At 38.3% G+C, this 25680-nt stretch overlaps 1 long non-coding RNA gene across 1 annotated transcript; it reads left to right on the forward strand.

Moving 5' to 3' along the window:
• The first annotated feature begins 17889 nt into the window (after nucleotides 1-17889).
• LOC132605004 (uncharacterized) lies at nucleotides 17890-20915 on the forward strand. The gene is made up of 4 exons (XR_009568961.1): nucleotides 17890-17987; nucleotides 18231-18338; nucleotides 18855-19015; nucleotides 19930-20915. It is a non-coding gene; the product is annotated as an uncharacterized LOC132605004 (long non-coding RNA).
• The last annotated feature ends 4765 nt before the right edge of the window (nucleotides 20916-25680 follow it).

The raw sequence follows: 25680 nt of genomic DNA on the forward strand, positions 1-25680 counted from the left end.
AAATGTAGAATACCAAACAAAGACTGATGCCAATAACATGTAGACACTTAAACTCATTTATACACATCAGATGCATGAATGTATATGGATTAGACACTGTCTGAACCAGACAGAGATGAATATGCAGACATTTAACTAACCTAGTGAGTTACAACAGATTAATTCATTCAAAAGCACATCAAGGTTATAAGCATTTTACTCATATCAGCTTTGAACCTATTTAAGCATGCTAGGACAGCAGATGCACTAGTTTAGACTAGGTTGTCCGTAATTTCCTCAGGATAGACAAGTCATGTTATTGCTAAGAGCAGGCATGGGTGATGAGCTATTAAGCTAGTGTAGATGGAACCCCAAATTTATGGTGGAAGTGCTATGGTAGTATGTCCTACAAATGCATGGCAGAGCTGTAATACATGATCATAGATCCTAAAGTCTAACTAAGGGCTAATCTTGAGATTAATCAAGGCAGTACAGGCCCTCACAAGGTAAGAATACAGTCCACCAATCAGGGAATATGAGCCATGATAAACAAATTAATGACCAGCTTATCCCTTTTGAACTCAACAGATTTCATATAAAGTAATACCAAATGAAAGGTTTTCACATTATCAAAGGACTTGCATACAACACAAAAGGCAAACGACATTTTTTCAACCATAGGAGACTGTTTCGTCACACTTTATTTGACACAATTCACATATATACACCATGCTTTTAAGTTAACAGCTTCCATATTGAACTTAAGACATGCTTTTGATTCTGAATCTAAGCTTCAATTTGAACATTCAACAAGGGGTGCTTAATAAAATATCAATCTTGGCCTTGTAAGCAAATCTTGCAAATGCACTTGAGCACATTATTACCAGTTTAATAAATCTTTTCAAAACTCATCTTAAGTAAACACATAGTACTTTTGTCAAAAAAAAAAAAAAAAAAAAAAAGAGGACAACAAATCTTTAGACCAATTGAACCTTATGCTTAAACATACACTAACTCATAGTTTCTTGCTAAACATCTGACAATCTTTTATGATAGTGGGAAAAAGCATGTAACTCTTGCTAGTGATATTAATTAGTTCATAAGTTGCATAATTTTAATGACTCATATACAGCTAACGATATGGGCATAATTAAGCAAGTTGTGAGCCTTAGACATCCAAGATTAAGCCATTCAAGTATGCAAATATGATCTTTGAAGCTGACTTAGGCAGATAGCACATCATTTTCAGGGGTTAATCTAAGTTCAACTAAACACAGAGAAATTAATTCTGTCAGAAAGTTTACCAAATAATATAAGATTAAACATAGATAAAATGAACAGTAGGCAACTAGGATGAACATGCACAATCTACATTGGGTGTGACTAAGATTGGGCATGTACACGATTAGGCAACCAATAACTAGCTGAGCTTATCCAGTAAACTACAGATTCAATACTAAAACAAATATGGCTAAATGAGCCTGATCAGGTACAAATTTAAATAGAAATGATCATATAGTACACAACTAACAATTTTGTCAACAAAGGACTTTAAACAGTATTACAGGACTTAATAGGGCATTGGTGCAGGTTTGCAGACTATGAAGCAACACACCACTAAAAGAACCATTCAGTATATCAAACACATAGGTCACAAATGATCTTTGTCACGACCCAACCCCGTAGGCCGTGACTAGTGTCCGTGCTGGACACCCAAACATACCCAATAATCCAAACCAGCAGACTAGCAGATTATATAAATATAAAAGTCAGTCGACAATACTAGTGTCACAGAGGAACATATATAGCACATGGAAGCCGATAAGGCTATCACAAATCATAGCAACCCAAAACATATACAGAACCCACATGTATGTCTACAGACCTCTACAGAACATAACAGAAACATAAGACAGGGCAGGGCCCCGTCGTACCCCTGAATAGCGTACATATATCCAACAGCAGCAGACTGTACCAGAGTATAGGCTCTGGACAAAAGAGCGCTCCAGAATAGCAGAATAGGTGTCCTAGGCAGGTGGGTCAGCAAATCTGTAGTCTGTACCTGCGCGGCATGAAAACGCAGCCCCCGAAGAAAGGGGGTCAGTACAAAATATGTACTGAGTATGTAAAGCATGGAACGTAGTAAACAAAGTCATAATCGGAACAGGAGGTACAGAAAAATGAACGGAATATCCAGATTAGCAAAATGCTGATCATAAAGCATAAATAGTACTTACAGGAAACGTATGTCATACCTGGTCCCATTACGGAACAAAATCATAACCGGAACAGAACGTACAGAAATGTGAGTGAGATGTCCAGAGTATCAAATGCATATTTTCAAAACATGAAGAGTATGTACAGAAACATATGTCATATCATATCCGGCCCCTGCCAAGGGACTCGGCAGACAGAACGTGGTCACCCCCCGACACTGGTGCCACAACACATAAGGATCAGAAAAGGGGAATAACCCCGTAACATAGCATATCATATCAGATGGCCATCTCAGATCATATCATATCATATCAGAATAGTGTACATGGCACAGCATACTCCACAACCCATGTACATGTATACCTGCCCCCTCACATCGAGGCACGGCGAACAATGCAGTAGAAGTCGCTTGAGAACATATCCTGGCCCGGGCTCAGTAGGGGAAACATTGAGGCATCCACGAGTGGAGTAGTGAGAAACTAAATGCAGTATAAAATATCATATATTTCCAGAGACTCAATGAAGCATATCGAATAACAAATCGAAATGATGAAACTGGACAGAACTATAGTAAGCATATTTCGGATGTCATAATGGATTACGGATGCATAATCTTTCTGAAATCATTTCCAAGTTCCAAAAATAATTACAAGACTTAACGGAATATTTTAAACAATTTTTAATTAATAGCTAGAGGAGTAGTTAAAACATTTCCTTTAAAGCAGCTCGTAGACAAGTCATAAACACAAAAGGGTAAAATCGGAAATAGTGGGCCCACCTCGGGACAAACGAAGCGGTGGGCTCAAATTATGTATTTTAAGCTTATAAAGTCATCTACGGGGGTTCTGGGGACATTTCATAATTTTCTAGACAATTTACGGAAGTTTGCACAATTCTTTCAATAAAGCATACTTATAGGGTTCAATTCCATTGAATGAAAAAGGGGTAATTTCAAATGCGGATTCCGATGAGCAGAACACTTTCCGAGGCTCAAATCCGATCCTAGTACACCAAGGGCATGCCAAAAGAAGAATCGGGATAGCTTTACATACCTTGTATGCTCTTTACGCCTTTCCAAATTCAATTCCCGTTTCGCCCAAGATCTGCAATTGGCCCCATTTACCAATTCTCAATTTCCAATCTTTAAGTATTCAATCTTTATCCATAATTGCCTATAGAAATTTGGGCAGCATCTCCCCTATACATATAGCATCCCCGAGAATTTAACTCGGCCAAAACAATCAACAACAACCCAACAACAACACCACCAACAATAATAATCACTACAAAACACAATATAACATAATTATTCATCTTTCCAACATAACGTCATAGCCTTCATTCCAACTTCGTATTTTCCAATCAATATCAACATTCTCGTATTCATTACTAATCAAGATCATTACAACATAATTCGGAAGCATTTCATATCATTTTCACAAAATATTCATAAGATATACAAAATATACAAACTTTCCACCAAAGTCATAATTCATCCAAAACTTCTAATATTCAACCTACATATCCATAACATATTTCCATCTTCCAATTTCATCAACCATAATCATAATTCACATCTTAACAACTTCATTTCCATAATATCACAAAATCATTCTAAAGTGACATAATCTTCTACATTCCAATTCAATGCCAACTTAAGCCATTTAACCTTCATTTACATCATAAGGTTCACCACAACACAACTAACACATTAAACAAAATTAATCCATTTCCGTTCTACTTCTATACACCACATGGCTATATTCCATATTTCCAACCTCAACCAAAGTCATTCAACTTCCATTTCCAATATGAATTCCACCATAACCACAACTAGAATACAACATAAAATTCAACCCATATTACCTATACAACAATATACATATATGGCCACTTACATATATACACACCCACTTTGCAAACTTCCATATTTTGCATAAATTCTACTCATTTCTACATACTACAACACAAACAAACCTTCATAACATAAGAAAAAGGAATTGATTCTTACCTTATTTTTATGAAAGTAGCAAATTCTTCAACATCTTATTGTTCCCATGCTCCTCTAACTCCAAACAAAATTATATTCGTGATTTTGCGTTGCCCGGACTTCGATTAGTACTTCGTAGCTTGAAATTTCACTCACAATCCTCACTTTTATGTGAGATTTAGGCCCCTTTTTGTTGCTGAATTTTCTGGAAAATTTGACAAGTTTTTAGATGATAAAAATGGGGGTTTGCCCCTTTTTATAAGGGCTGAAACGGCGTCACTGTAGCTACAGTACTGTAGCAGTGCTGTAGCATACTGTAGCAGTGCTGTAGCAGTGCTGTTTCTGCGCGACAGTTCAGTTTGTAGCGTCTATAATTCTCTACTCCGACGTCCTATCGATGAGTGGTTTGTTGCATCATAAAATAGACTTGACGAACTTCATTTTAGGATTTTGAAACGCCTTAAAACTCCAAATATGCATAGAGATCTACCCCTCCAAAGTTGACTAAAAATCTGTCCAGCATTTCTCAAATTTTCGTCGAACTTATTTTCTTCAACTTGCTCGATCTCGAAATATTCCGAAACCCTCCATACATGATATTTATCACGTATTATACATGATAATGACCATATTCTTGTGTTTTAAAATACTCTTTCCCGATTACGACTTACAAGATCATAATCATCAATTATTTAAACAATATACTTAATAATGCCTCATTCCTCATACTCCAAAGTTGTTTTACCTAGTCGTAACTCGACATTCTTACATTCAAATTTAACAGTGTTTCTCCGAAGTACGGGGTGTAACATTCTCCCCCCCTTTAAAAACATTCGTCCTCGAATGTTGAGGTAGAGTTCTCCCCGAGGTAGATATCAATGTTTTTACTCGTATTTATCAGTATTTACTTTACTTACTTTCAGTATTGCTTGCCTGGTAAAACTGAACTTATCCAAACTATGCAATCCATTCTTCTTCTTTTGTAGCCAAGATTTACGCCTGTACTCAAGGTCATCCCTTTTTCTTTTTATTTGTCTGTCCACTAACTCTCCATGCTTTATCGCTTCAGTCGTCTCTTTAGTCTGTCGTCTCTTCAGTCTTCGTCGTTATATCCTTGTATGCCCCTTTCATTTCGTGCTTACCACACACCCTTATCCAATTTTGATCTCATTCTTTCATTCGTCTCTTGTGGCTGAATCTTTGGAATTTCTTACATATTTCCCAGGGGGGTCACCCATCCCCCGCCTTAGCACGCTTAACCTCGAAAACTTCAATACATTTAGGTGCGTTAAGGCCGGTATAATCACGTCAACTGCCCCGCGCGACCTTGTTCACATAATTTAAGGCAAATTGGGGTCTTAACAACTTTCAAAACGCCCTCGTAGCGGGTCCCACCCCGACTTAGAGGGGATTCTTTTACTTTTCTAACTATATAGTTACCGTGTCGCCCCTGTAAATCCTCAATATTCACCTCCATGTGTGTATATATGTAATTTTAGACAGCTCACGAGTTTAAGTTTTTATTCCACAGATCTCATCTCCAATCAGTCGATGAAAACTGATATAATGTTACTGTGAGGCATCTTCCGACTACCAGCAAAAGAAAACTAGAATCCGACGAACTTCGCGGAATCTGTTAGTACTTAATTCACATAATTACCTCCATATTTGTATATATATATATATATATATATATATATATATATATATATATATATATATATATATATATATATATATATATATATATATATTTGAGTCGTAAGCGGACCACTCAATCCTCAACTGCCTGTCATACACTTTGTATTCTTCCAATTAGAGGAAACTTAACCGTTGGGCATCTTTGCCCTACCACATATTTTTGCCCCTCAACCTAGGCTGTTCTAAAGCAAAATGGGGTTGGAACATATTTCCGGTCCGTTTAAATAAATTGAGAATTTGCTACTCATATATGATTTCTCGAGATAAAATTTTCCAAATAGGGATAATGCTTCTTACAAATGACATGGAGGGTATCTCTTAAACTTTAATCCAACATAATAGATTTACCCTAAGGTATTGACCTTCAAGACACGTTAAGAATTTATATCTCATTTTCCTCTCCGTATTTCTAGAAAAATTTGGGCAGAGGTTCCTCTGTATTTCTTACTATCCCAAAACCTGTACACAGGAAATACCAACCATGCCTCACAGGGCCAACACATATACGTATATACATATCATATCATATCGCCTCATTGCCACACGGGGCTAATAATTTCAAATAAAAGTATAAAGATGCTGAGGCTTACCTCACATGCCCAACTCAAACTGCACCTACTACACTTTCCTGCTTATTTTTTTTTTCTGTTCAATCTTCAGCTTCATGTTTCAATCGTATTTCAAACACCTTACCCAACATACATCTTTCATACCATTACTTACCTGTGTACTGTGTAGCTTCCAATATCATCAGTCGCTGTCTTACGTCGATACCGTTCTCCAGCTGCAATCAAGGGTTAGTAAAAAAAAGGGGTTCATTTCCTATAGCTGGCTCTATCGCACGATCTAAGATTCAAAGAAAAGTAACACCCTAAATGTCCTGTAGCCTCCTGTTTATAGATGTGGTGCACAACACACCGATAAACAAGACTCTGCTAGACACGGCCTGTAGACATTCCGAGGACGAACTGCTCTGATACCACTTTTGTCACGACCCAACCCCGTAGGCCGTGACTAGTGTCCGTGCTGGACACCCAAACATACCCAATAATCCAAACCAGCAGACTAGCAGATTATATAAATATAAAAGTCAGTCGACAATACTAGTGTCACAGAGGAACATATATAGCACATGGAAGCCGATAAGGCTATCACAAATCATAGCAACCCAAAACATATACAGAACCCACATGTATGTCTACAGACCTCTACAGAACATAACAGAAACATAAGACAGGGCAGGGCCCCGTCGTACCCCTGAATAGCGTACATATATCCAACAGCAGCAGACTGTACCAGAGTATAGGCTCTGGACAAAAGAGCGCTCCAGAATAGCAGAATAGGTGTCCTAGGCAGGTGGGTCAGCAAATCTGTAGTCTGTACCTGCGCGGCATGAAAACGCAGCCCCCGAAGAAAGGGGGTCAGTACGAAATATGTACTGAGTATGTAAAGCATGGAACGTAGTAAACAAAGTCATAATCGGAACAGGAGGTACAGAAAAATGAACGGAATATCCAGATTAGCAAAATGCTGATCATAAAGCATAAATAGTACTTACAGGAAACGTATGTCATACCTGGTCCCATTACGGAACAAAATCATAACCGGAACAGAACGTACAGAAATGTGAGTGAGATGTCCAGAGTATCAAATGCATATTTTCAAAACATGAAGAGTATGTACAGAAACATATGTCATATCATATCCGGCCCCTGCCAAGGGACTCGGCAGACAGAACGTGGTCACCCCCCGACACTGGTGCCACAACACATAAGGATCAGAAAAGGGGAATAACCCCGTAACATAGCATATCATATCAGATGGCCATCTCAGATCATATCATATCATATCAGAATAGTGTACATGGCACAGCATACTCCACAACCCATGTACATGTATACCTGCCCCCTCACATCGAGGCACGGCGAACAATGCAGTAGAAGTCGCTTGAGAACATATCCTGGCCCGGGCTCAGTAGGGGAAACATTGAGGCATCCACGAGTGGAGTAGTGAGAAACTAAATGCAGTATAAAATATCATATATTTCCAGAGACTCAATGAAGCATATCGAAATGATGAAACTGGACAGAACTATAGTAAGCATATTTCGGATGTCATAATGGATTACGGATGCATAATCTTTCTGAAATCATTTCCAAGTTCCAAAAATAATTACAAGACTTAACGGAATATTTTAAACAATTTTTAATTAATAGCTAGAGGAGTAGTTAAAACATTTCCTTTAAAGCAGCTCGTAGACAAGTCATAAACACAAAAGGGTAAAATCGGAAATAGTGGGCCCACCTCGGGACAAACGAAGCGGTGGGCTCAAATTATGTATTTTAAGCTTATAAAGTCATCTACGGGGGTTCTGGGGACATTTCATAATTTTCTAGACAATTTACGGAAGTTTGCACAATTCTTTCAATAAAGCATACTTATAGGGTTCAATTCCATTGAATGAAAAAGGGGTAATTTCAAATGCGGATTCCGATGAGCAGAACACTTTCCGAGGCTCAAATCCGATCCTAGTACACCAAGGGCATGCCAAAAGAAGAATCGGGATAGCTTTACATACCTTGTATGCTCTTTACGCCTTTCCAAATTCAATTCCCGTTTCGCCCAAGATCTGCAATTGGCCCCATTTACCAATTCTCAATTTCCAATCTTTAAGTATTCAATCTTTATCCATAATTGCCTATAGAAATTTGGGCAGCATCTCCCCTATACATATAGCATCCCCGAGAATTTAACTCGGCCAAAACAATCAACAACAACCCAACAACAACACCACCAACAATAATAATCACTACAAAACACAATATAACATAATTATTCATCTTTCCAACATAACGTCATAGCCTTCATTCCAACTTCGTATTTTCCAATCAATATCAACATTCTCGTATTCATTACTAATCAAGATCATTACAACATAATTCGGAAGCATTTCATATCATTTTCACAAAATATTCATAAGATATACAAAATATACAAACTTTCCACCAAAGTCATAATTCATCCAAAACTTCTAATATTCAACCTACATATCCATAACATATTTCCATCTTCCAATTTCATCAACCATAATCATAATTCACATCTTAACAACTTCATTTCCATAATATCACAAAATCATTCTAAAGTGACATAATCTTCTACATTCCAATTCAATGCCAACTTAAGCCATTTAACCTTCATTTACATCATAAGGTTCACCACAACACAACTAACACATTAAACAAAATTAATCCATTTCCGTTCTACTTCTATACACCACATGGCTATATTCCATATTTCCAACCTCAACCAAAGTCATTCAACTTCCATTTCCAATATGAATTCCACCATAACCACAACTAGAATACAACATAAAATTCAACCCATATTACCTATACAACAATATACATATATGGCCACTTACATATATACACACCCACTTTGCAAACTTCCATATTTTGCATAAATTCTACTCATTTCTACATACTACAACACAAACAAACCTTCATAACATAAGAAAAAGGAATTGATTCTTACCTTATTTTTATGAAAGTAGCAAATTCTTCAACATCTTATTGTTCCCATGCTCCTCTAACTCCAAACAAAATTATATTCGTGATTTTGCGTTGCCCGGACTTCGATTAGTACTTCGTAGCTTGAAATTTCACTCACAATCCTCACTTTTATGTGAGATTTAGGCCCCTTTTTGTTGCTGAATTTTCTGGAAAATTTGACAAGTTTTTAGATGATAAAAATGGGGGTTTGCCCCTTTTTATAAGGGCTGAAACGGCGTCACTGTAGCTACAGTACTGTAGCAGTGCTGTAGCATACTGTAGCAGTGCTGTAGCAGTGCTGTTTCTGCGCGACAGTTCAGTTTGTAGCGTCTATAATTCTCTACTCCGACGTCCTATCGATGAGTGGTTTGTTGCATCATAAAATAGACTTGACGAACTTCATTTTAGGATTTTGAAACGCCTTAAAACTCCAAATATGCATAGATATCTACCCCTCCAAAGTTGACTAAAAATCTGTCCAGCATTTCTCAAATTTTCGTCGAACTTATTTTCTTCAACTTGCTCGATCTCGAAATATTCCGAAACCCTCCATACATGATATTTATCACGTATTATACATGATAATGACCATATTCTTGTGTTTTAAAATACTCTTTCCCGATTACGACTTACAAGATCATAATCATCAATTATTTAAACAATATACTTAATAATGCCTCATTCCTCATACTCCAAAGTTGTTTTACCTAGTCGTAACTCGACATTCTTACATTCAAATTTAACAGTGTTTCTCCGAAGTACGGGGTGTAACAATCTTGAACTTGACTTAACAGATACAGACATATCTCAGATATTCAAAATCAGCTTGTACACTAGTTAAAAGAAAACAGACAAAGGGTTGAGTGTGCTAATCATGATGCCAAGCAGGAAAGCTTATGTATTATCTCACATGTATTTAACTAAGCTGATCAAATCCAGCACCCATTAATCCAGGTTTGACATAAGCAATTGACAGGCATAACAAATTTAAAACCATATTAGCAGGATGGATAGGCTTCTGGATCATAAACGAACACAGAACTCATTAGATGTCATAATAGTGAAACGACAACCCCAGATTTTAGAGGACAAGCAAGGATTATCACCACTCTTCTAAACAGTATGTGGAAGCAAACAAAATAGGCATTATAATGGTCCTTATTAGATCCTAATCGGATGAGATAGAGTCTAACTAATCATAAAAAAAACTAATGCACATAAACATGATTAACAGGTCTCCTAATCTGACCTACACATGATTAATCTAATGACATGCTAACAAACAAATATAAGCACCAGGTGAATCTAAACTTGTATATAAGGCTAACATACTCCCAGAATTAAACTAAGCAGGACCGAACAAATTTAATTCGACCAGAATAGCTACAAACGCAATTAAAATACGACTACGCAAACAAATCGACAAAATAGTTTAAAACACTCAAACGATTACTAAAGAACTTAAAAGAAGGGAATTCACCTTCTTCGGGTGCAGCGAAGTGGGTATGGGGCCTTCGATCTACACTCGAAATTATCGAATCTGGGCTCGTGTACCTCGAATTCAATGCAATACCAAAACGACGAAATAAAACAGAAAATCAATTTAGTATGTTAAATCGATATCAAGAATGTTACGACTTCTGCTAACTTAATGCTTTCTAGGGGGATTTTTGGGGTTCTCGACCTGTTTTCCAGGGGATTTTAGTCTCTAAAAAAAACAAATCTCTTCCTTTTTAGAGGGATTTTCACTCTTCTTCCCAACCTCCCCTCTTTCGATTCAACTAGCCCCTATTTATAGGTTTTTTTTTCGCTTTGTGTTGAAGAAATAGAGAGAAGAGGAGCGGGAGAGAGAGAAGAGCGGGGGACAAAGGGAAGTGGGGGACAACGGGGAACAGGGCGAAGTGGGGGGCGATGAGGGAGAGAAGAGAGGAAGGGAAAGAGGGAGACGAACAGGGAGGGGGTGCAGCGGAGATGGCAAAAAAGGAACCCTAGTGGTTCCTTTTTGTTCAAATGGGAATTGGGCCGTCGGGTCGGGTAATGTTTAAACGGGTATGGGCTGATTTGGGCTGGTAAACTAAAATGTGGGCTGGTCTGAAAAATTGGATTGATAAATCAAAATATGGGCTTCTAAATTTAAATACAAGACCTATTTGAATTAACTTTATACTAATATGTGCTAAAGTATTACCTAATATAAAAAATATGTATTTATTAATGCTCAGATAATAAAATTATAAGACGCCGTAATAACTGTGCGATAATGTCAGTAAATAATGCTATTATTTAACTGCGCAAAAAATAATGCGATGCGTGTGCATAAGGTGGTAAAAATGCTGAAATGGTTACAATGCAACTTATAATAATACTGGTAATAATGATAATAATAAAATAATAATAATAATAATAATAATAATAATAATAATAATAATAATAAGTAACAAAATAATAACAGCTGGTGACTGCAATAGAGTAACGAAACGCCGGTATTAATAAAAGCTAATGATTATAGTAAAAAAAATGCAAATAATTATTTTTTAAAGTTGCCAAAATATTGGAAGCGAAAAATAGGTATTTCGGAGGAAATGTGGGACAAAATTGGGTGTCAACAATTGGCAAGTCAGCATTGCAGAGAGAGACAAATCCAAGGCGACATGTGTGACAAGATATGGGTCATACGACTTTCTGGTCATGCCGTTCGGCTTGACCAATGCTCCAGCCACGTTTTGCACTCTGATGAACCAAGTCTTTTAGGAATACATTGATGAATTTGTGGTGGTCTACCTAGATGACATAGTGGTGTATAGCAAAAAGATGGACGAACACCTGGAGCACCTGAGGAAGGTTCTAACTCAGTTGCGGGAGCATGAATTATATGTGAAATTATCTAAATGCTCCTTTGCCCAAAAATAGATTGACTTTCTCGGACATATCATCAAAGAAGGGGGTATCAAGATGGACCAACAAAAGATCCAGGCTGTCACAGACTGCCCCCCCCCCCCCCCCCAAAGGATATCCATGCTTTGAGGGCGTTCCTTGGCCTATGCAACTTTTATCCACGGTTCGTCAAGAACTACTCTCTCATTGCATTGCCACTAACAGAACTCCTAAAGAAGATCGTGCCATGGGATTGGGCGCCAAAGAGAGCAGAAGCCTTCAACTCACTGAAGGTGGCTATGTCTAGTGGCCCGGTCTTAGCTCTTCCTGACTTGACCAAACCATTCAAAGTACAAACGGATGCCTTGGGCGGAGTCTTATTATAAGAGGGGCACTCGATTGCATACGAGAGTCGAAAGTTGAAGGATGCAGAACGACCCTATGCCGCCCATGAGAAGGAATTGTTGGTTGTCGTCCACTGCTTACGCCATTGGAGGAACTACTTTCTGGGAACCCCATTCGTGGTGAAGATGGACCACAAGGCTGTGAGCTATTTCATGACCCAACCAAAGCTAAATAGTTGTCAGGCCAGATGGCAGGCACTCCTAGCAGAATTTCACTTCAACCTGGAATACCAGAGTGGGAAGACCAACCAAGTTGTGGATGCACTAAGCCGAAGAGTTGATCTAGCATCGGTATGCCTACTTGCCACCTTTAGGGGGAGTGAGGTGGCCACCACCATAAAAGATGAAATACAGGACCTCCTCACCAAGGATCCTTCTGCATAGTATTTGGTCGACCTAGCAGGTCAAAGAAAAACTCGCCAGTTCTACATGAAAAATGGGTTCCTGAAGGCAAAAAGGAACTGACTTTATGTTCCCAAAAGAGGGGATTTGCAAAGGACTCTTCTGATGGAATACCATGATACTTTGTCGGCTGGCCACCTAAGTGAGGAACGCACCATGGCACTGCTACACTGTGCTTATTATTGGCCCCAGATTGTGGATGACGTTGCTCAGTGCATGAAGACTTGCCTAGTATGCCAGAAAGACAAGTCTGACCGCTTAACACAAGCGGGTCTTTTGGAGCCATTACCGGTCCCAAAGAAGCCTTGGGAAAGCGCTTCATTGGATTTCATCACTGGCTTACCCAAGCTTGGAGATCTCACGAATATTTTGGTTGTGGTCGATCAGTTCTCTAAGTATTTCAGGCTAGGCATATAAACAGGGGAGATGCTGCCTAAATTTCGGCAGATTCTAAATGGATTTAAATTGAAGGCTTAAGATAAGCATGTGACAATGAGCCTAACAATAGTATGAATGGTTTACATGTAGATTTACGAGCTTGGAAGCATAAACGTTGAGTAGTTAAGGAGACCAAAAGGTATGTTAAGGCTATTCCTCTTTCTTTTAAAGACATGATTCTTTTCCTATGAATGCATACATGACTTTCATATTAACGTATTTCCAAAAATACTAGTAGTTCATGATTCTCAAAATCCTTATGATGCTAAAGACGAATGTTTTCTATAAGGACCATGATGAGGATTATGATGATCCCATTTCTGGAGATTCTAAAGTTATGGTTTTAATGTCATTATGAGATTACTAAGCTGGTTTCAAGATTTTTGATTATATTTGTTGATGTTGATCTCATCTTATGATTTTCTTCAAAAGGCATGATTCCTATATTATGATTCCATAACCTTCTTACTTTCAAAAGTTAGAAGTTTATGATTCTTAAAAGCTTCTTATGATACTAAAGATGAGATATTTTCTATGATGAACATGATGATGATGATCTTAATTCTAGAAATTCCAAAGCTTATTATTTTAATGCTATTATGAGATTATTGAGCTTATTTCATGATTATCTCGATTTTATTCATTGTTGTCGATCTCACCTTATAATAATTGTTCCTTCAAGGTGAGATATAGCGATGATGATTGCTCCATAATATAAATCGGAGGTTACCAACCTTACTTCACTCCGATAGAGTCGTAGCTTTTATTTGGCTCTCATGCATGCTTTATATATATATGTATGTATTTTCTCAACCCGAGCCGCGCTATAGTCAGCCGGATACGACACCTATTGTGCAACCACTGATCAGTTGGTATTACACACCGAGTCCCGAAAGGGCCGGGTACGCTACACACCGAGTCCCGAAAGGGCCAGGTACGTTATGATGATGATATTTTATATATATATATATATATATATTCATATATATATATATATATATATATATATGAAAAAGTTTTTTTAAAGGCTAAGCATGCATGACACCAGCCTTATGAGGCATCCAGATATACAGGTTATCTCTCTTATGCCATGTTACCTTTCATATATATATATATATATTATGTTGTTATTCATGCCTTACATACTCAGTACATTATCCGTACTGACGTCCCTTCTTGTGGACGCTGCGCTCATGCCCGTAGGTAGGTAGGGAGACGGATCAGACCTGTAGGTGTTCTATCAGCGGATTCTCAGGAGCACTCCACTTACTTCGGAGCTGCAGTCTATTTGGTATTAGTCCTTATGATCATTTGTATTCTATGTAGAGGCTCGTAGACGTATGTGTACAGCTAGACATTTTATAGCTCCACCGGGTCATATTATTGTATAATATATTGGTAGCCTTGTCGGCTGGTGATGACGAGCATAATTGTTGATGATTATATAGAGATGCACCATTATGTTATGATATGTGTCCTTACAGGTTATGACAACCATGAGCTACCTTTGGGTCCACCCGTAAATGATTATAAGATGTATGCTTAGAGGTACTCGGTAGGGTAGCTTTGGGTGCCCGTCATGGCCCTCTGGTTGGGTCGTGACAGTGCAGACCCGTAAGTTGTCACTTGTTCTTCTGTTTACCTTGCTTCATCTGGTTTTCTTAACCTCAGGATGTTATGATGCAAATATTCTATTTTCTTCTCAGTTGAACCCTATAGTCCGTCATGTATATTCAATTATACTCACTTCCTTTATTCCTTTTTGGAGTTTGATGGTTCCATTCGTGGGGGGAGTGGGTAGAATTTGGCTTCAAAGAGCTTGCGGATTTTTCTATTTGGAAGACTGAGTTATTGCCACTTCATATTTATATCCTTGTTGTAGGTCTGATATCTTTAAGCATAGGAATAAGATATTCAAGCTTTTTTAGAAGGGAGCTGTTCAGCTAATTTGGTTTCATCAATTCATAACTGTCACTGGATGTCGTTAAGCTGTGTACACAAGATGTTGGTGCTAACCTGGGATTGCCAGTGTGGGAGTAAAATCTTAAAGAAGAGGCTGGCGTTTATTGGACTCCTCAGAGCTGACGCTTCATTTTTTATGCATATTGATACTTAGGTGTTGCCTCATTTCTTACATAATAGTAAATGCTTTGATCTTCACTAATGGAATAATGTATATGCAGGTTCTGGGTGATGATGGGAAACCCTTTATATCCTGCTATGTTTGCCATCGTGAGTGTCCCTGTAGATAGGTGAGTTACTTGTATCCTGTTAGTCTTGTGACGTATTATGTCTAGAAATAGTTCTGCGGCTGTGGTTACTTGTTGTTGGGTTTTAGTTACATTGTTTATGTTGTTAAATTCCTTTAAAGCAAGTTTTTTTAAAGCCAAAAGCGCAAAAAAGGTGACAAGGTCGTGAAGCAAAAAGCAAGAAGTGATGCACATAGTTTTGGACAATTTAAAGTACGATATGTATAGGAATTAAGTACTATAATAATAAACTTTCAGTTAAAATAACTAATCTCATCATTCGACATAGATATACAATAGTGTCGATCTTTATCTAACTAATCAAAGTTGAGATTCAAAGAATTTTACCGCTCCTTGTTGTGACCACTTTCCACGTCATTGTTTGAAACACAAACTTGTGTGAAGTTCACGACTTTTCCCGTGAAGTGATGACCCTTCGCTTCACATTATTTGGTTGCTTTAATCGAAGAAGCTTTGATTTTTAATAACGCTGCCTTGAATTGTGTCAACTAAGTTAGAGCAGAGAGTTTTTAATACCTGTTTTGGTGGTTATTAAGAATGAAGATTTTTGTTTCTTTTCCCTCGGATTGATGAGATAGGATGGGGTCTGATGCGGCAGAGACGTTAATTTGGTGTTGAGGGATACATAACACTAATTAAGATAGAAAAGAAAAAAAGTGAGAAAATATATTTGATAAAAGGAGTGCTGTAAATAACAAAATTTTAACCTAAGTTTGCTTATTTGTACTATTTTGCCATGGCTCTTTATTTTCATCAATTATTGTCTGACTTTTTTGTCCTTCTTTCTCTTGAGCGTCTTTCGGAAACAGCCTCCCTACCTCCCAAGGTAATGGTAAGGTCTGCGTACATTCTACCCTCCCCAGACCCCACTTGTGGGACTACACTGGGTATGTTGTTGTTATTGTTGTTTAACCTAAGTTTGCTATTCACACGCCTAAATGGAGTGAATACAATCTTTGTGTAATTTCCGCAAAAGTGGTGTAATTATTCCACATCAGAACAGTCTGCGGGGGTCATAGGACTGCCACAAACTTTAGGTGTGTAGTTAAAACTTCGGGACAAGTTGAGGGGGTTATATGTATTATCTCTTTAAAGTATATGACTTTCTTTGCTTCGTCCCCCTCGCTATCCTGGTTTGTGATATGTATTTGTCTACTTTTTTAAATTGTAATCTAGAACATAGGAAGATTCATTTGTTGGATGGTGCTCCTATCACAAGATATGCTGGTTTTTTGGAGTATGAGGATCGGTGCATCTAATTTTTGGAGTGAATTTTGATTGATTCTTAGCTTTTTCGAAATAAGATTTACATATTTTGGGAACTGCAAAAAATACAATATTGACGTTTTGATTTTGCCTTTTTTAAACTGCTTGTTCTATCGTGAACATACTATATTGACGTTATATTATGGTGATGCCTATGGAATCCTTTTGTGAATCACTTTTTACATTTTAAAAAATTTCAGCTCAACCCCAATGCAAAGGATTGAGAAAACATTTCAACTCAATAGAGCTGACAGGGAGATATTGGCAAAGCAGGAGTACGATGTTCAGGTTGTTGGTTGAGTAATGATTTGACCTTAAGTAGTTATTGTGTATTCATGGTGTTTGCTTTGTAAAATTTCACGCTTGGTGCATGCTTCTGAACGATAAGATACTTAGGATGCAGTGGCCTCAGTATACTGATTTGCAGATCAATGGTATGCTCTATTCTGTCTTGCTTCATTTATATAATCTTGACCGGCGTGGAATTAAGTGCTGAAAGTATATCTTTCTCCAGTCATTCGTTCTGGGTCTGGCAATATATTAGGCGTTAGATATGTTTCTTCTCTCCAATGTAAGGGCCCGGTCAGCCTTGATATAGAATATGCAGTTGTAGAACTCACAGGCACAAGCAAACTTGGAACAGTGTTTTTGACTTTTATTTTGTACCCTTCTCAAGTTAAATATATTTTCTGTCTTTGTTCTTGTTTGTTTTCTCCAAAAACAATTTCCATAAACATGATAAAAACTGATTCACACTTCTGATTTTTGTTAAAGATTTTCTTGCCTGTTCAGTAATTTTACTCTATTTGAACCAACAGGAGTTCCAATAAGCTGCTTAAATAGACCTGGCTCACAATTGTTGGGTGCAAATGGTCGAGATGATGGCCCAATAGTGAGTACTCATTTACGCACACCTTTTTATCTTCCTAGTATTTTTTTGAGGGGGTGAGATTAGTTCTATATATATGCACTTCTCGTGACTTCCTATGGCAAAACTGTCCGTGACTATACTTTAATGTAGTTGTATTTCATGTTTGCTACTTGCCATTTCTTGGTTTTTGTATTGACATATATACAGAACAACTTTTGTTTTCCTGGATGTTTCTCTCAAGTTTATGTCTTGCTGTTTTGACAGATCACACTATGCTCCAGAGATGGAATTAACAAAATTTTGTTAACAGGATGTGATGCTCGTATCTTTTGCTTGGGAGTTAGACTTGTAAAGCGCCATACTTTCTAGCAGGTAGTCAAATTTCTCCAATTACAGATGCAACTTATTTGTTTCAAAAGCTAAGTATTTCGGTGAAGCTTGTGATTTTATTTCGGAACAATTGTGTATATTATCACTTTATCTCATCATCTTTTCTCTTTTATAGTACTGCACCTTAACTACTTATGTGTTTTTAAGAATTTGTGGACTATATCTGCCCTAATGAGCAGTAACTGCTGTTATTTCTGAGATTCCCAAAGAGTAGTCAGAGGGCTTCTATTTCTCAGACGTGTCTTGAAGTAGGCTCAGGCAACTGCATTGCTACTCGATTCTTGAGCAAAGTTCATCGGAGGGATGTGGAGTTTGGGTGTATGTAGTTGTAGTTGGGAAATTTTTTGTAAAAGCTATCTTCTATTATTACTTTTATCTAGCCTCGGCTGGTAGTGATGGCTTTACATCTAGGTTGACTAATAATAGACGTATATGCGCATGGGTCCTGTTGTATTGACCTTTTTATTGTGTCTGAATAAACTTTTGTTTTCTTTTTAGGTTTTCAATATGATCCCTAAAGAGCCTGATGGTGAGGTATTTGATGATGCTCTTGCTCGCGTTCGTCGTTGCGTTGGTGCTGGGAATGCCACTGAAAATGCTGACTGTGCAGTGACCTCGAAGTGGTTGCTGATTTTATTCCAGTCAATCTTCGATGCCCTGTAAGCAAATTCCGATGTTGTAATCTTCTTTTTTCACTGCCCTTTTTTAGTGTTGTTATGTTTAGTTATTGTATCATCTCTACTCCACTTTCCGTGTGGTGTTAGTCTTCTCTTCCATGTTTTCTTTCTCATTGCCACAAGAAGAAAGTGATTGTTATTTAAAATTTGGCATTTTCCAAATGAGTTTCACTATTTTCACCCTGGTAGCTGCTAAGATGCTATGGTTACATCACACATAAATAGACAGTTAAGTTGCGAAGTTGGTTTGGTTTAACGTACACAATTAAGCTGCAAAGTTGTGTCGTTGCACGAGGTGGCAATAGCTTACTCCTAGAAGTCTCTTCATTTGCAATCAGAGCGATTTAATTGGACATTTTTCAGTACATTTAGGTTTTTCCATTTGATTGTTGAAACGATTAACAATTGGGTCTATTTCTTCAAAGCATAGACTCTTCTATTCTTGAGGCATCACCTTATCAAGTCAGATGGATGGACAGTAAATTAGCAGAGGATGTTAATGGATATTGTTGTTCTCCAGCACCGAGAACTTTATCTTAGTGAATAAAAGCGCAACACACGATTTGTGGGGTAGGCACACAACGCACATCACGAGTTCAACCCTGACACAGAGTTACCCCTCCCCCTTCCAAAAAAAAAAAAAAAAAAAGAAGAAGAAGAAGAAGAAAAAGAGAGATATTGTTGATTCGCCTCTCAATTCCACCTCCTCCTGCTATTATGGGGAAAGAAGAGAGAGATTGTTGACTTGCCACAAACTTCAACCTCCTACTGCTAGTATGTGATAAGTTCCTTTTTAAGGGAGCATAGGATGTCTTTAAATTTGAATAATTTGCTTCTATTGGATTTGATTTATTCTCCTTGATGGTTTCTTGCATGTTTACCGCTTTGTGATGCAGCATGAATTACACTTTGATTTTCTCTTGTGCATCTATGTACAAATGAGTGGTTCAAGAATGAAAGTTGCCAGAAGATTCAAACCTTGTGTACATATGGGCTGCTTTGATCTTGAAGTCTTTGTTGAAATGAATCAAAGGTCGAGGAAGGCAAGTAACTAGGCCCCAGGTTTAAGTGTCTGTCAGTCTTAGATGAAAATTTCTATTGTGTCTGCTGTTATTTAGTAACAAATATTACTGATACGTGATGTTCGGCCTAAAATCGCATATATTTATTCATTGTTGTCTCACATTTTAGTACTTTTATTGTTCTTTGAGTATTAATTATAATGATTTGTGCTTAATATTATATTTTACTATGTAGGGATAACGCAGTGGAAAAATAAACAAATTTGGAGCAAAATTAAATAAAATGCGGAAGTAGGAAAGAAAAGAAAAAAAGAGGGGAGATGACCAAACAGACATAATGATTACCGTACAATGCTGTGTTATGATGTAATGATTACCCCATTTGAAGACACAAGAATAGTGTACAATTGAAATTTAAGTTGAGAAGGAGAATGAAAGAAAACGTACCTGGAGCTTCGGTGTGCAATCAAGCAGGCGATCAACACGCGTCGTGGCTGTGCTGCAAGCAAAGAGGCTCTCTGAATATATGTTGGCTGTGCGCGTGCGCAGGTGGGGCAGCCCCCAAGTTTTCCTGATCCGAGTTGGATTTGATTTTTAAAAGTCCAACCCTTTTGGTATTCTATAAATACATATTTTACAGGGTTTTTACATAACCGGGGAAAAACTTGAAACCCGTAGTTCATAACTTTTGACCTAGAGAGAGCTTAGAGTCGCTGTGGGGGGCGTATTTACATGGTTTTACCTTCTCTTCTCTGTATTACTCATTTTTACGTTTTTTATTCGGATGATTTGTTGTTTTTCCTCCATGTTTATGTGGAGCTAAACTCTTTAGTTCTAGGGCTTTGACACAGACATGAAAGTTGGCGTTTGATTATCGTTTCTATCTATTGATTTTTCATCTTTGGGTTATTTATTTATTCTTGGTCTTAATTGTTTAATTACTTGATCACTAATTAGACACTATCTTTGGCGTGTGAATTGAACTAGGGATAGAGAATTTGCATGCGTAATAAGAATAAATAGAGCATGTTCGATTAATCATTTCGCTAATGAGGATAGGAATATACTCTTTAGCCTTGCTTAGTTGAATACGGAGAAGTAAATGCGTTCTTGTTACCTTTGGCGACCATAGGGATATAGGCGTTATAGTAGCATCTACAGGCTTGTGAGAAACTCGGAAGATACTCATAAAGTTAACATCAACCCATCAACTAGTAACCCATAGGTAGAATGATGTGAAGCCTCAACTGGATTGTTAGTGGTCATAGCCCTAGATCTATCTCTTCTCCGATAAAAATCCGCTCTTTCTTGGTTAAAGTTCATCTTTTGTTTTATTTTATTTTTAGTTAGTTTATAAATATAACTTTGGATTTTACTTCTTGTTGAGATAATTAGAATTAGTTTAATTTAGTAAATAGTTAATCATAAGTCCCTGTGGGTACGAGATCTGGACTTAAAAATCCTACATTACTGGTACGACCGCGTATACTTGCGTGTGCGTTTGGGAGCAACAAGTTTTTGGCGCCGTTGCCGGGGACTTAGAAATTAACTGTTTTTCTACATTAGACTTTTCTTTTATCTTTACAAGTTTTTATTCTATTTTATTTTTTGCTTTGTCTTGTGTATTTTTCTTTACATGGAGTTTTCATCTTGTCATGACTTGGCATCTTTGGAGTACAACTTCAAAATATATGTTGCTCTACGTGATAAGACTCTCGAATGGTATTATTCAAAAAGTTAGAGAAAAATTTGAGTTCTATCATGAGGTTGAAGAATTTTGTGTCGCTATTCACTATTTGTGTTACACTCCGTAGTTTGGTACGCGAAAATTTGTAGGTGTTGGCGGTTTTAAGTATGGACATTGGAGTTACCTCCAAGGATACACGAGAATAGATGTGCTTATCTTATGTTTATGAGGGTTTAAGTTTATATCATAAGCTATGGAAGGATTGAAGGGCAAGTGAATCAAGGAAATTAAATTTGTTGGAATTTTGAAGAAAATATGAGGGGCAATTTTGGCCCAACTTGGAGAAAGAATATCTTTTAGTATATGAGGAGTTTTGAGGTAAAGCAAAAGTCCAAAATGAAGTTCGTCGAGTCTAGTTTCTAATGCAACAAACCGCTCGTCGATAGGACATCAGAGTAGAGAATTATGGACGTTACAAATTCAGCTAACAAAGCAGAAACAGTGCTGCTACAGTGCTGCCGACTTTTAGCCACTATAAAAGGGTTAAAAACCCCATTTTTCTCCATCATAAACTTCTAAAAATTTCCAGAAAATTCAGCATGTAAGAGACTCTTCTATCACATAAAAGGTGAGGATTTTGAGTAAATTTCAAGTTACGGCGTATTAATCAAGGTCCGGACAACGTGTAGTCTCGATTATAATTTCATTCTGTGTTGGAGTTGGCTTGGAAACAAAGTAATTATTGAAGATCTTGCTACTTTAGTAAAGATAAGGTATGAATCATTGAATCTCTCTCTTTATCAACGTTGATTTAGGAATATTTACAAGAATAAAAGTTATAGTTTGTTGTGTTGATGTTGTTAGTTTATGGATTGAGGTTTGAAGAGAGTTTTGGATGAAAATATACATATTTATCTTGTAGAATATTGAGGATGTTGTTGTTGATGTTGTTGGTATTGTTTGGGAGTTGTGGAAGTAGATGATATAGGGTAGATGCTGCCCAAATTTTCGTAACCCAAATTAGTCTTCAATAATTAGTGCTTATAAGTTGATGGAAATATGATTAAATATGTATTTATCGATATATAGGTTCGGGTGAAAGGCAAGCATCGGTGTAAGGAATTCTTTAAGTAGTGGCTTGACGGATAAAGTATGTAAGGTGTTTGTTTCCTTCTTTCTTTGGCACGAACCCAACTAGAACATGAACATGAGCGTTCCATAACAACTTTACTCCATCCCTATGCTATGTATTTCAGATCTTACTGCCTTACTTATTTGATTGATTCTTACCATATTATCATGTTTATCATCATTAAGCTAATTCCTAGGATTTGATACGAGCTCCATAATTTATTCGGAGGTTATGACCTTATGTCACTCCGAAAGGCCATTGTTACTTCATGGCTTATTATGCATGGTATATATGTATGTATGCACTATTTTACTACACCGAGCCGCGCTATAGTCGGCCGGGTACGACACCTATTGTGCAACCACTGATCAGTTGGTATTACACACCGAGTCCCGAAAGGGCCGGGTACGTTACACACGGAGTCTCGAAAGAGCCGGGTACGTTACACACCGGGTCCCGAAAGGTCCGAGTACGCTATACACCAAGTCCTGAAAAGGCCGGGTACGTTATGATGATGATACTATTTATATATATGTATATGCTTGCATATGATTTTAACCTCATGCATTGTATACTGTGCATTCTCAGATGGCAGGTTACTTCTATTGTCCTTGTATCTCCGTTTTACTTATGTTATTGATTCCAGCTTTACATACTCAGTACTTTTATCCGTACTGACGTCCCATTATACGGGACGCTGCATTTCGTGCTGCAGGCGCTGACAGGGTTATTGAGGAGCGACCGCAGTAGGACTTTCCAACTTCAGCGGTGTTAGCAAGTGCCACTTCACCGGACTTGCTGTGTTTTGGTATTTTTCTGCTATTGTAGTATATGTTCATATGTACACTCTTAGAGGCTCATAGACATAGTGGGATATGTAAATATTATGTATGGCCTTGTCGGCCTTGTTTTGGGTTCTTGATATTTTCTGATAGCCTTGCCGGCTTTATGATATACTTTATGTTGTGGCGACCTTGTCGGTCCGCATATGTACATATGTGTTGAATTATCGGATATCTCTATGTTGGGCCTTTTCTACGTGCATGTGTTCTTTGAGTTATGGTATGTGATGTCCAAGTAACTGTTAAGTCAGGTGACTTTCGGCCTACGGTTCGGAGCCTGTCATACTCCTCGTTGGGGGTGTGACAAATTGGTATCAGAGCGGTTCAGTCCTAGGGATGTCCATGAGCCGTGTCCAGTAGAGTCTTGGTTATCGATATGTCGTGCACTATATCTATAGCCAGGAGGCTACAGGGCATTTAGGAAGATACTTTTCTTCATTATCTAGATTGTGCGATAGAGCCAAGTTAAGAATGCAACTATCTAATCTTTCCGTGTTTAATTTTCAGCAATGCCTCCGAGGAAGAAGAAAGTCAGTAGAATACTGGGCACTGCTGAGGAAGGCCCGAGCCGAGTACCGCCACCTGAGTTAGGGTATAGCGAGGCTCAGAGCGCTACCCCCTCATATGCTACCTCTACTCCATCAGTTGCAGAAGAGCAAGATAGGGTATTCCGGCTCCTCAGCCTCTAGCTCCTCATCCTGCTGCTACAGAACAGGACTTGCGAGACGCAGTCCAGTTAATGACTAAATTGGTGGCTACTCAAACTCAGCGGCAGGCTGGCGTTCCGGATAGGGCTGTTAGTTCCCGCATACATGACTTTTATACTTTAGACCCTCCGGTGTTCACGGGGACAAACCCGAAGGATGACCATCAGAATTTTATAGATCAAATGGGCCGCGCTTTGAGGGTAATGCATGCTTCTGATACAGAATTAGTGGAGCTAGCTTCATATAGACTGTGGGATGTGGCTGCGGTATGGTATGAGTCCTGGTAACAGTCGAGAGGGCCGAATGCATCGCCAACAGTATGATCGGAATTCACCAGAGCCTTTCTGGATCATTATCTGCCCGCTGAGGTTCGCAGAGCTAGAGTTGATGAATTTCTATTTCTTCGTCAGAATAATATGAGCGTTCGGGAATACAGTTTGAAGTTTAACTCCTTGGCTAGATACGCCCCGGCGATGGTAGCTGAAATGGAAGATAGGGTACATCATTTTGTGACGGGACTTAGGCCTCATTTGATTAAGGATGACAGCTTCATTACAAGGTGGTATGGATATTGTTCGTATTCAGGCGCATGCTCAAAATTTGGAGGACCTTGAACGCCGACAGCGGATTGAGCAAGACCCGAGTAGGGGCAGTTATAAGCGAGCCAGGTCCGCAGGTTATTCAGGTGCTTATTAGGAAGATTATATCCCTTATTCTTATAGAAGATCAGATCCTTCAGCGGTTAGTGCACCTTCCAGGTTCCAGAGGCAGCGTTATAATAGACCCACTTATTCTGGACCGAGTCGAAGCTCGAGAGCGTCAGTTCCTTTTTACAGAGGAGAATCGAGCCAGGCGAGGCCCCTACTGCCCCGTTGTGATCAGTGCGGTAAGGGCCACTTTGTCCAGTGCCGCTAGGGTATGGGGGTGTGTTACTCTTGTAGGCAGCCTGGTCATGTTATGGGAAACTGTCCATCTCGTGGTAGAGGAGGCCTGGCTCAGCCGACAGGTTCGATCGCAGGTTCTTCATCTTCTGTTCGCCCTCCTAGACAAGGGTCTTCTCCAGCCCCAGCAGGTAGAGGTAGGGGAAGAGGTCAGGTGTCTGGTTCCGACAATAGCCAAAATCGTATTTATGCACTTACAGGGCGGTAGGATCTTGAGTCATCTCCAGATGTTGTGACAAGTATTTTATCTATTTGTTCTTATGATGTCTATGCATTGATCGACTCGGGTTTCACACTATCTTATATCACACCTTAT

The sequence above is a fragment of the Lycium barbarum genome, chromosome 8 (genome assembly GCF_019175385.1).
Source record: "Lycium barbarum isolate Lr01 chromosome 8, ASM1917538v2, whole genome shotgun sequence".
Lineage (NCBI taxonomy): Eukaryota > Viridiplantae > Streptophyta > Magnoliopsida > Solanales > Solanaceae > Lycium > Lycium barbarum.